The sequence below is a fragment of the Phodopus roborovskii genome, unplaced genomic scaffold, assembly GCF_943737965.1.
Source record: "Phodopus roborovskii unplaced genomic scaffold, PHOROB, whole genome shotgun sequence".
NCBI lineage: Eukaryota > Metazoa > Chordata > Mammalia > Rodentia > Cricetidae > Phodopus > Phodopus roborovskii.
The window spans coordinates 20,019,296-20,035,816 of NW_026126461.1; positions in this window are offsets into that span (position 1 = coordinate 20,019,296).

Below are 16,521 nucleotides of genomic sequence, written 5' to 3' on the forward strand. Positions count from 1 at the left end.
AGTATAATTCCCACTATTGTTTAAATATGGGACTTGAAAAGATGCAGTTCATTACTTTATAGTTGGTGGTGAGAAAGTTTGTGTGGGAATCCCTGAACTAAGCTTGAGATACTAGCATGATGATGTTTCTTCTGGAGTCTGTAGGTGATAAGTGGTGTCCTTGTTCTCTCTGATTCCTAAAGGCCACTGGAACCCCATACCTTGTAGACCTCTTCATTCATTTTCAAAGCCAGCTGCCAAGCATGGTCACACCTCTCTCTCTCTCTCTTTCCCCCCCCCCTCTCATTCTCTTCTGATACACAAGCTTTTTTCCTCCCTCTTAAAGGACCTTTGTGATGACATTGTGCTCATCAGAATAATCCCCCACCTCAACATTATTTCCTTTATGACATCTACAAATCAACCCTTTCCTTGGTAAAGGAAGGTAAATGAGCTCTGAGGATTAGAAGGTGAACACATTTGTGGAGATATTCAGCCCACCATACCTTATTTTCCTCCTTTCATGAATTGCACCATGGCTCTCTATTTGTAATTGAAGGAATCCTAGAAAAGGGGAGGATCCCAAAGAAGCTTCCCTGAACATTGGTCTCAGAATTCTATAGCTGTCTCTGGCGCTTTTACTAAAATCTGTGTCTGAAGATCCACTCAGCTTCTCTGCCTGGAGGCTCACATAATTTTTGTTCATCACTTCAGGATAGTCTGTCTGGCTTTTGCATCTCAGTGTTACCTGGTCTTGATCCTGACAAATGACCTGATATTAGAGCCAGAAAGGGAACAGTGATTGAGGGGCAATGCTTTGTGGAAACTCTTGGCCCAAGCCAATTTATAGAGATAAAAGCTATTTTGTTTTGTGTGATTCAGTGTGTGTTTCAGTGTATCTCCTTGTTTACTCATTGATGACCTCCAATAACCTGATTTAATCTTGCTTTACTTACAGACTTTAGACTTCCTCCATCTACAATATTGTCCCCTGGAACCCAGGTAGTTGATGATTTATGAGCATGTGTACATTACCCACCGGGTATGGTATTGACTTTCCTATCCTTTCTGACATCCTGTGTTTGATTAGGAAGATAAGGGAAGTTATTTCAAGGATTTCTGAGATGTAACATTACTATATGCATTGAAGTTCTTTTTTCTGCATGTCATTTTAAAGAAAATTATCAGAGAGTTCTTTGACAGGAAGAGTAACAAGTGAGAATGCTCATTTTAGTCAAATAGATCTTTTTACATCTCAGAAACGAAGACTTGAAGTCAAGAGTTTATCATGTGTTCTGCTGATTCTTGCATCATCGGATTCAGTGTTTGACCCATCATTAATTATTTTCTTACTAACCATTGTTTTGTTGACTTTATGTCACTGCCTACAAGTGTTTCAGAGTGCCTGCAACTAATTAAAACATGGAAGATTGGAGGATTATATTGAGACAACTGAAGCTAATGACCTCTAGGGACACTTCAGGAACAGTGTTTGCTAAAGGAAACTCATGGGACAAGAGTAGATGCTTTGCTGCTCCTAATGGGTATATTCCAAGCAGCACACAGGAATCTAGTTAGGCCTGATATTCTAGTTTCATATCAGGGCGAGAGTTTAGAGAGCTTTCAACTATGAGATTAGTCAGGGCCTGAGTGCATGTCTGTAGTCATTCATAGTCTAACAGTCTTTGTGGACTGCTTTCTTCCTGCAACTGGCTGAAGGAGATTTTCCTGGTTGTCCCTGGGATGTCAGTCATAGCTAATTAAACTCACTCATTACACCTCTCACTCTACTCCGTTGATCTCAGAACAAGCTTTTTCTTTCTTTTTTCTTTTTTTCTGTTTTAAAAGACTGAGTTTTGGTTAAGGGGTTGCCTAAACCATGACTAACAAAGTAAGGACACGATCAACATCTGTGGTGACAATATGAGGCCAGGCTGTCATGGTACATGGTGGAAGGTAAAAAATATTCAATGTTTTCATTAATTTCAGGATTTAAAATACTGTTAGGAGGTGGCATAAAATACAACAAATAGATATGAAGAAAGTAATAAACATCAAATTTTGTATTTTCAACTCTGGCTGTTTTTTTTTTTTTCTTCTTCTTCTTCTACCAGCTACTAACCAACAAATGACAATGTCAACAGATAGAAATGCAGTCATAATTTTTTGGGGAGTGCTGAAACTCCCCGACTACGTTTGCAATTGTAGTTGAAGAATGTACGAATAATGGGGATACTTTCATTGATCGATTGAATGATATCCAGCCCCTTTCCCCTACCACAGTCCATTTCACTTTCCTTATAATACCTAAATTATTCTAGGGTTGGTGGAGGTCTAGGAATCAGGGGGATGTTGAAATTTTGGTTATTACCCCTTGGAGACTCTCTTAGTCATTGTTCTATTGTTGTGACACTATGACTAAGGCAATTCTTATAAAAGAAAGCATTTAATTGGGTCTCAGGTACAGTTTTAGAGCTTAGTTATTCTCACGGTAGGGGCTTCGCTGGACATGACAGAACACATGGATCTGGAGTGCTAAGTGAGCACTCCTAATTATCTCCTAATTCAGAGAGAGAGGGGGGAGGGGAGAGAGAGAAAGAGAGAGAGAGAGAGAGAGAGAAAGAGAGAGAGAGACAGAGAGGGAGAGAGAGAGAGAGAGAGAGAGAGAGAGAGAGAGAGAGAGAACCTGGGCCTGGTATGGGCTTTTAAGACCTCAAAGCCCACCCCAATGATGTGTTTTCTCCAACAATACCACACATACTCCAACAAAGCCACACCTTCTAACCATTTTAATCCTCTCAGATAATTCCACTTCCTGGTGACTCATTCACACCGCCACAGAAACTAACTTTCTGCTGCTTATCTTAATAGGGTAGGTAAGATGCTGAATTTTATAATTTGTTCTACCTCATCTTCTTCTGCATAATCTCTATGTTGCAGGGAGTGAGGTTGGTTTGTCTCTGTCCAGTCATGGTGGGTACCTCCATTGTTTCTCATTACTGTTTTTAGCAAAACTGGTGCTATAACAGTGATCTTATAATGAGAGAGAATGCCCTGGAGCCTTGGGCAGACAGAGAAGATATTCTCGACTTCTGAAGAGAAACTTGTTCCCTTCTCTTATGCTATCAGATTGTCATTGCTTTGATGCATGTAAAGTCAGCGTGTTTAACAGGTTGTAGAAGTCAGAGCTTGCAACTGACCTACACAGGAAGGTTACAAAAAGGCATCACCTATCAAAGAGACAGGACCTAGAGACAAAGAACTTCCAGATACAGAATGGGTGGAGATTTTTTGTACACTAATTTAAAAACCTCCAACATGATTTTTACTTTTGAAAATGGGGAATCTGTAAGATAAAATGCCTATACCATCTTCCTTAGGCCCAGATTGAATAAAATATGGTTTCTGTAATAATGTAATTTACAAAATGACAATGGACTCTCTGTTCTGAAAATGTAGGCAGACTGTTAAGGACAGAAACGTGGGGGTATCCTGGGGCCCACCTTCCCCCATAAAAGGACTGATTTAAGTGTCTCACATGTAAACCTGTGCATCTCCCGACCTTTGAAAAATGGTTGTCTATAAAATTTAAGACTGCTATAACAAAGAAATTAGTTTTTTTTCTCTCTCTCTTTACAGTTTCGCCAAACTATGAATAAGTTTTTTTTTTCCATGAATCAATTTATTTTGGAATCTTGGAATTCATGGTAGCAGGAGATGAACTTATATATCTGGTAGTTGTGGGACAACATCTACCTCATTACATCTGAATTGTAGTTTTAAAATCCACAATCATGTTGTTTACAAGGAAGGTGTCCTCTTGAAAACTGGGTTTTTAGATTTGCTATGACCAACTTCTCCTGGAGTAGAAAGATTGTCTTATCATACAATACCAAGAAAAATTCAACACCAAGAGGAAGCAGCCTTAGTCATCTCCCCACCATTACAACAAACTGGAGGCAGTAAACATACATAAATAAGAGGTTTGTTTACATTGTGAAATGAGCGGTTCTAGTTCAAGTTGAGATAGAATTGGGTCTTGGAGTCACTGATAGGGTTGCCGGATGGCAGTGATAGGTATGTGTAGTGGAGCAAAGCTGCTCATCTCTGGAAACGAAACATAGAAGGAATAAGAGACCAGAAATAAATCATCTCCTTCAGGAGCATGCCTCCCATGACTCAAAAGTCTTTCTAGACTTCACTTGTTAATGGCTCCATGACCTCTCAATAGGGCCTCTTTTGTGAGTCAAGCCATTCACACATAGGGCTTTGAAGAAGGAATAAAATGAAACTGTGTCCTCATGGGTTGGGACATGGGCACCATGTAATCTTGTATTCCTGAGTTGCCACACCCTGCAGAGGGAAGCTGTGTTGTGTTTTCCGTCGGAGTCTCCTCAGAATCACACCATCTCCCTCACCTTGGGCTCTTCATTGCACTCATTCAGTTCACATCACTTCAGTGTCCTCACACATTGTTCCCCATACTTAGCATTCATTTCAAGCTAGCAGGTCTGCCCATGTGTCTTACTAATCTTAGCAGAAGATATAAAATCAGATTTCACTGTAAAGCATAAGGCTGCCTGGCAAGGACTGTGTGAACTTACTTTCACTCATGTTCAACATGTTTACATTCAATACTTAACATCTCCCTTGCCAAGTTGTGTTTCTTAACCCCTTCCTTATTGGTTTCTAATCTTTTATCTATCTCTGGTGAATAATATTTATTTTATCCTCTTGTGCATTTTGTTTTGTTAAGTAGTTTGCATATACAATAGTATTTTTTTAAGTTAGATTTCCTTTTTTTTTTTTTTAATCAGTTCACAATACTTATACATGGTGGGTTTCATTGCAATAACTTTTTCATACGTACATATATTTTTTATTATAGCAATTTCTCCATTGCTCTCTTCTACCATCGGTCCCCTTTTCTTCTCTAAGGATCTCTAATTTGCTTTTGTGCTTTCTTTTGGCGGCTTTGTCTTAAGTTTCACATATGTGATAAAAGGGTCCATTGGCTGCTTGTTGTTGAAGTCTATTTGCTATGTAAGGTTCAAGTCCGAAACTGCTTCTTCAATAATACATTGTTTTTCAAGGTCACTGATAATAATGAACCCCATAACTCTGATGAGCATATAAAATTTCTCTCACCCCTCGGAAGGTCTTACCTAGTCTCACAGACTAATTTAGAGACCGTAAGGAGTAATAAATATTCTTAGATGCCTGGTGTCTTTTGCTTTGTGATTATACCTCACCAGAGATCAGATTTAGGAGGGAGAAATGCATCAGCTTTCTTATTAAGGTTTTCACTTCCCAGTGCTAGGACTGGCATCTTTCTTCCTCCATTTGGTCTGTGATTGCAATCTAGGATGGCAAACTGTGCCCTATCTGTGTGTCTCTGATTCTGCTCAGTTCTCCCTGGTAGTTGTTTATAAACAGTTACTTCCAATGAGTCCTGATTTAAGTTTTCATTCCCCTCTGTGTCCCCCCATTTTTGTTTCTTTTTGTTCATTTGTTTTGGGGGGGGGGGAATCAGGCAAAATTTGAGATAGCAAAGGGCAATGTACTTCAACAGGATTCCTTTATACTCTGACAAAGCCCTCTGGGGCTTGTTTGGCTTCATATTAGTTACAAACCCAGACCCTGCTCATACTCCATGACCTTTGGTTTGGGAATGAATAGTGTTGAGATGGCCTGACAAACAGACCCAAAGTATTTGCTAATTAAGAAAGGGTTCATCTAGGGAGATTTCATTGTCAAATTCTTGCAGTATAAGCTGGAGAAGCAAAATAAACCTAATCTCTCTTGCTCTAAAGTTCATGTGTTAAAAATTCAACAGTTGCGGCTGCACTGGGAATATGCTCAGTGGTGTAGGACTTTCTGTTTGTTTCCTTTTGAAATTTATTTATCTGGGATGTTACAGTTTGGTGCTCCGAATAGAATTTAGAACCAGTTTTGGGGAAGGTGGATTTAGAGGAATTGAAATTACTCTTTGTAATCACTTCTCTGATCCTCATCTAGTCTTTGACACAGGCAACCTCCAGCATGACTTTGTTAGTGCAGCTCCGTTGCTGGCAAGTGTTGTTGTAATTACATTTCCATAAGTCTGTTGGACTGGCTGACAGTGGTATGTTACTAGAAATCTATTTCATTCACATGGCAGCAGGCAGTATCTAGGAAGGAATAAGGCCAAGCATTGGCTGTAGGCAGTGATGTCTTACCATACTTTTAGTACTACCCCTACCTTCTCCTTTCTCTCCCCATTTTTCTCCTACCATATTAACCATTTTGCTTTGAATGTTTGTTTTATACTTAGAAGAGTCTCCCAGACAACAATTCTGCTTATTGGATAGGCATATTGTTAATGAAGCCCATGGAATAATACAGTAAGAATCTCGTCTTTGTAAATTATGTATTTAATTTTATGACTGTTTTCTATGTTTAAAACCAATCTTACTTATAAGAAATTCCAAAAATAGAAATCATGGATACGTGGTAGAAAAATAGTCGTTCTTGACAAGCTTGACTCCCATGAACATTGATAGCTGGAATAATCACTGTTGGTACTGGTTATATAAGTCTGTGTAGTTGAAGGCACCGTCATGTCATGTCGCTGTCCCTACACAGTGGCAGGGACTAAACCTCTTGTGTCCTCCTCTTCTTAGTGTTCGCAGAGTCTCTAGAGCATGCTGCATGTACTCATCTACTGAGTGTTGGTAACTAAGTCATACTAGGCATTAACCTGTAGCCTTTCTGGGTGAGGTGAGTTTACACCCTAGGACAGTGAGGTCACTGGGAATACAACCTATTGCTGCTGCTCAAAACTCAGAGTGTCTTTAGTTTGCTCTTCAGCCTTTTTGTCTAAATTTGATTTTTATTGATTCTTTCTGAAAACTACTCAATATGTCTTTGTGATTGAACTTTTATTTCCTGACATTTTCTTGCTTAGATGTATCTGTTTCCACAAGCTCTGTGCTCAGGGCTTTGATACTCATAATGAATTCCCACCAAGAGCTCTCACTGTGAAGACAGCATTAGAAAATGGTGATGAAGAGAATCATTGAGCACTGTCAGCTGTGTGGAAAAATTAGCAGAATTGTGTGTTTATGGAAAACAAAAATGTTTCCTATGCTTAAATACCACAATCTGTTACAAATAAGATATGTACATCTGGATTGAAGAATAGTATATAAGTTTGATTAGAAGTAGTCTAGAATGCTGTTATCAGACCTTTCCAAGTCTCTCTGATTCTCTCTTTCTCGTGTGTGTGTGTGTGTGTGTGTGTGTGTGTGTAAGCCAGTGGAAAACCTTGGGCATCATTCCTTAGGTGTTATCTACTAATTTCTTTGAGACAGGATTTCGTACCAGCCTAGATCTTACCAAGTAGGTTCGTCTGAATGGCCAGTGAGACCCAGGACTCTAGTCTCCACCTCTCAAACACTAAAATTACAAGTATGTGCCATCAAAGCAGGCCTCTTTGATATTGTTTAATTAGGATTCTAGGGACTGATTAATCAATCATTTTTCTAACTGAGCTAGATCCCACTCTGAGTTGTTCAGATTATGTTTTCTGAAGAACTTATTTCCTCCCTCATTCTGATTTTCTTCTTATTGAAAATAAAGACAATAAGGAATATAGGTCAAATTTGCATATGCATTAAAACAATGAGGAGTGGCTTATCTGTACCTGAAAAGATGCTGACAAATAATGGTCAAATTCTGGTAGGAAAGCATAGAATTGGACTAAATGTCTCACTCCAAAGGGTGATTTTATGAACACAGGTTGGAAAATATGCACATTGACAAGTTCACTTTAGTACTGGAGTAGTGGCCAGCTTAAATACCCCTGGAGTGCCATGCCAGTAAAGATGTTTTCACATCAAAGGAGATGCCAATCAATTGTAGATATATTATAAATAAAATGTCATTTACTGAACTGGATACTCCATTTCAAGTGAGATGAATGGTTGATGGAACCAAAATTGTAAACTATCAAAGACCTATGAAATCTAGAAAAGAAAATGTATAGCCCTGAGCCTGAAACAGTGGAGATAGTGTAGCTGTCTCCAGGAATAAGCAAACATTCTAAAATTCCTGATGACTGAGACAGAAGTCAAGTGATTAATGTGTGCTCAGTGCCTGCCATGTTCCCACATTTGTTTCATGAATATTTTTATTTGGGTAACCTAGCCCATGCATGTCTGGGACATTTGATGGCATAGAGGAAGAATTTGACTTCTTTCTTTCTTTTTCTTTTTCTTTTCTTTTTTCAGTAAGACTCTAAAAGACTCATATGCAAAGCTAGAGCTGATCATGGATGTTGTCACTATGTAACAAATGGAGAGTCAATAATAAGTGATGAGAATTTGGCATTGGATTGATTAGAGAAGTGATTTAAATTGGTCCTCCCCATGTTTCTAAGGAAGTGCCCATTATCACCTTAATAGTGTGCAGCTCACAATGCTCTACACAGCAAAACTAGGACTCCTACTTAGTGCTGACTCATTCTTATATTTTTGTCAACTACCTTCTGCTCAACTTAGTTGAGGATGCAGAGTTAAATCAGTAAAGGTTTATGTTAGAGTTCAGAGACCAGGTAGGACATTTTATGTCTGTAGTTTGCTGTTTTTCTCTTTGCTGTGGAGAAAGCTAAGTGAAATGATTCATTATGTGTTTTCCCTGACTCTTGTAATGGGATGCATAGTGATTGTCTTTGGACTATGATTCATTACCAATTATTTGAAAGCTCAAGGACAAACAACAGGTGTTGGGCCATTGTAGATTTCCACAAAATGGTGAGGAAGGGTGCTAATTGCTCTTCGGTTACAATGAGTTCTAAGCTTCTTTTCTAAATCATTGCTCAAGGGTTTTTATATTGAAAAGTATTTGAAATTCAACTGAACAGAGCATAGGTCCCTGTGCTCTGCAAAAATGATGTTGCTGTGGATTGAGCTACAAGTCTTGCATAATGGTTATGAACTTTTGCTAGTGAAAGGTAAAAGTATTGGAAATTATTCTATAATAAATGTGAAATATTATTGAAATTTTCTTCCCACATGATACTGAAATCTAAAAACCATTACTTTAGTAGCTAGCTTGTGTTTATCATATTTTTTTTTTACCAAGAAGGAGCTCTTTCTTTTAAAGAAAATTTAAAATATTTTAATACTACGTGGTAGTGATTGTCCTCAGTGACAACTCATTTCATCCATTAACCATTAACTTCACTGGATCACTTTTGAAGTTGAATTCATTAAAAAATGCCAGTGGTGATAGGATAGGAACCTTAAAGATAACTGATGTCTAAGTAGATGACTTCATTATTCATATGCCTCTAGGAAAATTAGAAATATGTTGTACATAGATAATTGATTTAGGTCTGAAGTATGTAATGGATATTAACTCATGTAATGATCCTAGTTGTTTCCTTTCCTCCTTCCTCTCCCAAATCTATCAAGAAATACTGTCAATTATTTTAGGCAAGATGATGCATAGCTGGTGAAGGTGCTTGCTGCTTTGCAACCTGAGTTTTATTCATAGGGGGCACATGGTAGAAGAAGAGAACTGACTGACTCCCACAAGATGCCTTCTGACCTCTACATGAAGACAACAGCATTTGAGTGTGTTCCCCTCAGAGAAATCTTAAAAATTTTCAGCAATATATACTATTATATATACATATATATGTATATATATGTTATTTTTATCTTATCAGTGGCAATATAACTGGGAAATAATCCTAGGTTCTTTTGTCACTGTCAAGCAACCATAGAGGGAACCTTAGAAAAATTGTAGTGTATAGCCTATTATTGATGTAGGCCATATTGAACATCGATTTTCATATACTTGGTCCATTCTTTAGTCAAATTTCAATGTGGCATGCATATATGTATAATGGAGAATCCAGGTAAATAAATAAAGAATATACTATGGAAATGTATTGGCAAGGGTCACTCAGTCATAATAAAATCAACCCAAGGAAGTCTAATAGCCACTTGAGAAACTGTGCTTGGATAGAGAAATAGGAAACAGTATGATTGCATATGTGCATGTAACTGCCGCAATGAAACCATTGCTTTATGTTGACACACATATACACAGAAATCAAACCACACACACACGCACACACATGCACGCAGGCACGCACGCACGTGCACACACATGTGCAGAGAAACACACACCAATATGCACACACATGTTTAAAAAGAAAAGATTGGGAGGATTTCTGTCACTTTTCTCATCTCTCTTTATGGGCAAAGGAAGAATTTTAAAGGTTTTGAAAATTCTGGATGATTAAATCAAGTTTGTACCTACCCGTAGCTTCCCTTTTCCTTCCTCCAAGATAATGTCCAAAACGTATGAGTTATATTGGGGGTAGGAAGGAAGATGCATGTTACATTCTTCTCTGAATTCCACTTTGAGCCTGATTTAATCAAGCAAGTGGAACTGTGAGGGACAAACAGGACAGACATACAGGATTCAGGAAAGATGAGTAATTGAAGACAAGGAAGTCAGCACAACCATAACCAAGGAAAGTCAGATGATATAGGTCAACACAGAAAGCAATGGGTTGTGTGAGAGAAGCAACTGGAAGAGAGATTAAAAGTCAGGAAAACCTGGCTGAGAGAATTGATAGAGAGAGAGTGGAAAACGAGTAGGAGAAGGGTATGGAAGAAAAGGGAGAAAACAACACAGATATTTAAAGCACAGTTAGGGGATATTATAAATAATTATTAGCAATTCCAGGAAATTTCATGAAACTCACAATTTTCCAAAGTTGAGTACAGTAAAAATTCATGTTCTTTTTATTACTAGTAAAACGTAAATCATTTACCTTACAGCAGTCTCCACATTTGGACAGCCCCATTGAAAATCCAAATATTTAACTCTTAACTGTTAATTCTGCCTATGATTTGCCTGAAAATCCAGGAGGATGGAATACTTCCCAACTCATTCCATGAAGGCATAGTTATTTTCATACAAACAACAACAGTGAAACAAACAAACAACATAAAACCAGGAAAGGAAAGATACAGGAAAAACAACCGAAAACACCTGTCATTAGCGTGAAAACCCTGGAATGGGGCACCATTTACAAATAGCATATCTAGTAAGAAACTAATATCCATAACAAAGTATCCTTTTAATTCAATAGCAATTAAAACACTTATTAAAACACAGGTAAAGAACTTGAATAGTCTTTTAACTTTGGGGGTTTACAGATGGATAAATAATGTAAACAGGAAGACAGATGATAGATGTATTGGTAGATGACCAACATTGCTAACATTAGGAGAATTCAAATTAGAAGCAGAATGTTTCTTAACAACAATTTGGATTCCTATTTATATTAAAGAAAATATTACAATACCTGGTGAGGATGTGGGGAAATTAGAATACTGGTCATTCCTGTTATGAATATAAAATGGCATATTCACTGGGAAAGATTATGTTTTAAAAATCAAATAACAAATGGGAAAATGAATGGAGTCAAGGTACATGATGTAAAAGATTCATAGAACAAATAAAAGGAAAGTTACAGAAAAATCAAATAACCTTAAGACCAGAAATTTTACTTCTAGTCTTGTATGCTAATAATCACAATCTTGAGTTCAAAAAGATGTTTGTACATTGGTGTTCCTAGAAGCATCATTTGTAATAACCACAATGTGGGAATAAGCCAAAAGTCTGTTGGCAAATGGGTAAACTAAATATCTATATATCTATATCTATATCTATATCTATATCTATATCTATCTATCTATCTATCTATCTATCTATCTATCTATCTATTATTTAACTTTTGAAAGAAATAAAAATCTATTGCATCCATGACATGGATGAAATTTGAAAACATACTACTAAAATTAACCAGACTTAAGGGATAAATACTGTATAATATAATTGCATTTTTATCTCAATGCATACATTAAAATATAAGGTCCAAGGCAATGGTATTAGAAAATGTTATCTTTTGTATGATTGTTTTCTTCTCATGAATAGGATTCCTGTTGTAATTTTATTTTAAAAAGTGTCTTTGAGAGAGAAAGATGCCACAAGACAGATTTCAAGTAGAGTTTTTTTTTTTTTTTTTTTTTTTTTTTTGTTTTTTTTTGTTTTTTTTTTTTTTTTAATTAAGGAACAGGACCATGAAAAGGGGAAAGACCAGCTTCCAGGCACTGGAGTAGTGGGAGAGAGGAGGGGGGAAGGGAGGGATGGGAGGTGGGCAGGGCCCTTTTAAAAGTGAACTTTGTGAATGTGACTGCAGCTGAGGGTGTATCCTGTCAGAATACAAAGGACAAGCTAGTACAGATGCCTGAATACCAACACCTGTTCAAATACTTCTTTGGCTTCTTCACTGCTGCTGAGGATACAAGTTCTGTTTCAGGGGACAGACTCTCAGCAGACATCAAATCTGTCAAGGACCTTTGTCTTAGACTTCTCAGAATCCAGAACAATGATAAATAAATCTATATTGTCCATAAGCTGCATTTTCATACCATTTCCTTGTAGTTTCCAAAATTAAGATATGATTCCTAGCATGGTCAGATTCCATGGTCATTAGCAGGGTCTGAGGGGAGAGGACAGTGAGGAGCTACTGCTTAATGCCTACAGCTTCCATGATGGGAGGAAGGAGGGAGAACAGAAGATGAAGGAAGGTGAAAAAGTTTACCCCTCAGTGGTTTTGTTATTACTTAATTCAAGTTCTAAATGATAGTATTTATAGATTTAAGAAACATAGTTATCTTTTGCATTAATTAAACTTGTCTTTATACAACTTTGCACATGTATGCCATGCATAGCAACCATTCTCACTATTACTTCACTACCTTCCCTGCCTACTCTTCTCCTCCCCATAACTCTTACATGTTTGTGTCTATTCATTTGATTTGAGATCAAACAGGCTATCTGTATGTCTATGGGATTGGAGTTGTCTATTGGGGTCTGGTTGCCATAGCAGTAGGCATAGAGCTAAAGACAGTGATTCTCTCTTTCCGGTTCTGTCAGTACCACTAGTTCACAGGTAAGGGTAGGTAGGACCTTGTGAATCCTTTTTTCTTTGACACAGTTGATAGGACTGTGTTATATGGACACAGTACATACAACTGCAGCTTTGAAATGATGATTGTAATGGTGGCATTGAATATAGAGATGCCCTTCACTCACCATCTGATGGCTTTGCACTCTTCCTACCTGCTGTGTTCCCTAAGCTAGAGTTACAAGCATTTGAGAACACCTCTCACAAAGGACCCAAGTTTGTTCCGAACATCCATGTCAGGCAACTTACAAACTCCTGGAACTCCAGCTGCAGGTGGAAACATTGTGGACATCTGCATTCACATGCATATACCTGTAAGTGTGCAAGCGCATGTGAACACACACACTCACACACACACACACACACACACACCAACCTACATTAAATATATTTAAATGCAACTATTCATAATATGTTAAGTGCTTACCTTAAACATAATTGAATTGAATATAACTTTATAGAAGCCACTATATATTCCAGAGCTACGTGTGTCTTCGGCAGTATACATGAGACAGGGAGGAACCACTGGGTTTCTATTATCCTTCCATACTTTGATGTTTTCTAAAACCGATGCAGACAGAACAATGACATTGTGATTACATCTTTGTTTTTTTTTACAGCCAGTTTCTTCTGTTATTTTTTAAGTATGTTATAGCCACTTCAAAACAGACCATCGTTTTCTTTCTAATATTTAATTTACTGATACATAGAGGCATGCACAACTTCACACCATGTTTTATATTTAAAAATGGTTTCCATGTGACAAAAAAGTGAATGTCTAAACTTTACCACCCAGTACGGTTGCTTTGAAGCTAATTAAAACCTGGTAGCTTCTGAATGAACCTGTGGATCCCTACAGGGCTGGAAATTGCTTCTTTCCAGCTCTATTGACTGATAAAGCAGGTGATAACTTGCTTGCACCCTTTGAACAAGTTCATTAGTTTCCCATAATGGCTGTTGGAGGTAAACACTCTGATATTTAATTAGCAGACTCTCTTTGGTGAGCTTATGAACAGTTATAGGTCCTTTTTACTTCCGTTCATGCCCAGGACCCAAATGCTTTTTATGGCTAGTCTGACTCATCTTCAGTCAATAGTTGTGTGCCTGACAACAACCATTAATAACTATTAAAGAAACTGCCTGTAACTCGTTTCTTTTCCATGTTCTAAAATAAGATCCTATTAGTCTTGAAGATTCACTACCTGCTCAGCAAAAGTTTTAACCCTCTTTATTCCAAGTTTTCCAGTTGACACTGTTCACTTTATATAGTCTTATATCATCGATTAATGCAACCAACATTCAATGTTGCCATTTCTACACAGAATGAATACGAGTGTTACATTGACTAAAGCCCAATGCAGGGGGCATGTATTATGATGAGTCTGTCATAAGCTTGTCTCCTGGAATATGCTGGGTTCTTAGACAGGGTCTGTGCCTCAGTGTAATTCCCATTGTGTGGATAAATAAGTAAATATTGAAATACACAACATTTTTTATGTTTAATGCCAATGTGCTTTGGATATGTTCAAGGGAACAAAGTTAGTAAAGATGTTTGCATATTGAATATTGAGAGCTTTCATACTTCCTGTCTATTACTTGTAAAAGGGTGGAATTAAGTAGGGACTATTGGAACTGCACAAGGCTTAGAGAGAGGAGAACAGTTTATAAAAGTTGTGTATTGTGTGACTAAGTACCTTTAAGATGCAAAGTGATGATGGTGTATCAGTTCTCCTTCATGATGAGGGATTACGAGATGGCTCAGTTACCGAAGTGTTTGCTGTTGAAGTGTGAGGACTGTGGTTCAGATACCTGGCTCCGGTGTAACTAGCTGGTTGTAGCAGTGTACCTATAAACCCAGCACAAGGGAGGTACAGACAAGGGGATACCTTAGACTTGCTGGTCAGGCTGGATGAATCAATAAACAGCAAGTCCAATGAGTGAATCTGTCCTCCAAACTAAGGTGGAGGGTCCAGAGAGAGGACTCTGATGTCCTTAGAGAACCAGATTGTATTGCCAGTTTCAGGACATCAATCTGACATCCCTTACACGTGTATAAACACACTTGCACATACAAATAAAGTAAAATAAAATATGTTTCTAAACAAAGGTAGAAAATGATTGAGAAAGATACCTGAGGTCAACCTTTGTCCTTGACATGCATACATTCACATGTTCTGGTACACACACACACACACACACACACACACACACACACACACACACACATCCGTACCTATGAGCACACATAATAAACTAAAACTTTAAAAAATTCTGCAGTATATATCTATATGGCCAAGCATATAGACCTGTTTTTATTTAAGGTTCACTATATGTAAATCAACTACATAGCTTTATAAGACATATGGAATGTATATGGATATGACACTAGGATGTTCACATCATGTGAAGGTTTATTGATATCTTGAATGAAATTGTTAACCTCAGCAAGCTGCAACACACCAGTGCATTGATCACTTAGACCTTAGAATGTAGGGCAAGCTTGTGGTGGATTGAATGAAATGTTTCCCATAGTCTCAAGCATTTGAATATTTGGTCCCTGATTGGTAGCACTGTTAGGGAAAGTTTAGGAGGTGGGACTTGTTAGAGGAAATATGCCACTGGAGGAGGGCTTAGACAATAAAACTTGAGCCACTTCTAGTTTTCTTTTTCTACTAGAGATGTTCAGGATGCCAGCCATCATCATCTGGTTCCTGCTACCATGCCTACACAATTATGGGCTCTAACTCTCTGGAATCATAAGCCCTAATAAGTTATTTCATCTATAAGTTGCCTTGGTCACAGTGTTTTATCACATCAATAGAAAAGTAGCTAATGCAAATGTCTACTTTGGTTGGCAAAAGGCAAAAAGTGTCATTAAAAATGTGATTGATTAAATAATGGAAGACCTGTGAGATTAGAAATCATTTGTTTCTCAAGAGACAATTCTACCTAAGGTACTTGATGCCAAGCCAGACAACCTGAACTCAATCCTCAGGTTTGATCACATGGCAGAAGCAGAGAACTGACCCTAGTAACTTGTCCTCTCTCACCCACATGTGCACTGTGGGGCACATACGTGTGAACACACACCCACAAATAAATGTGATTTAAATAAATGAGATACTGTTAAGGTAGAGCTACATTTATTATGAATTGCTTCCATTCATTAACTGGAATGAGGATACAATCTTTCTGAATCTGGAAGCTTGAAAAATGTTCTTTATCCAGCAAGCTTAGCCTTGAAATACCCTTCAAAGTGAATTTTGTTTTGGATACAGAGCAAAGGTCAAAGTGACAGATAAGAAGTTTTGCTTGCTAAATCATTAGCACCTGGATTTTCATGGAGTTGGCAATCACTGGTATATTCTAAAGCTAGCAGAGTTTGAATTATAGCTATGAGTTACTTTGTCTAGAGAAAAATAAGAGTATGCTACAGCGCTTCAAAGCTATGGCCTTATATGTAAGGCCAGCATTGATCAGAGCACGTTACAGTAGAAAGGAGGTGT